The sequence below is a fragment of the Myotis brandtii genome, unplaced genomic scaffold (genome assembly GCF_000412655.1).
Source record: "Myotis brandtii unplaced genomic scaffold, ASM41265v1 scaffold786, whole genome shotgun sequence".
Lineage (NCBI taxonomy): Eukaryota > Metazoa > Chordata > Mammalia > Chiroptera > Vespertilionidae > Myotis > Myotis brandtii.
The window spans coordinates 770,215-770,444 of record NW_005371157.1 but is presented as its reverse complement, the minus strand read 5'-3'; the positions used below and the strand labels follow the sequence as shown (position 1 = coordinate 770,444).

General features: G+C 67.0%; 1 protein-coding gene across 1 annotated transcript in view; it reads right to left on the bottom strand.

The window, feature by feature from the left end:
* The window catches only part of TMEM184A (transmembrane protein 184A), a 19,472-nt gene that overhangs the window by 12,495 nt on the left and 6,747 nt on the right, over positions 1-230 (bottom strand). The window lies entirely within an intron of this gene.

Sequence of the window (230 nt, the reverse complement as noted above, 5' to 3'; positions counted from 1 at the left end):
CGCCCCCGCAGGGCAGACCCCACGCGGGGCGGGGACGGGAGCTCTGGGAGGAGACGGCGGTGACGCTTGCACAACATCGCGGCGCATTCAGTGCCTTGGAAACTGGTGAAATGTGTTCCGGAATCTCACCTCAGTTTAAAACCCTTCCCCAGGGGGCGCCCTGGAAACGCTTCTGGGTTTGGGGGGGCAGGGAGTGACAGCCGGGGCACTGGGCTCCGCCTGGGCACCCG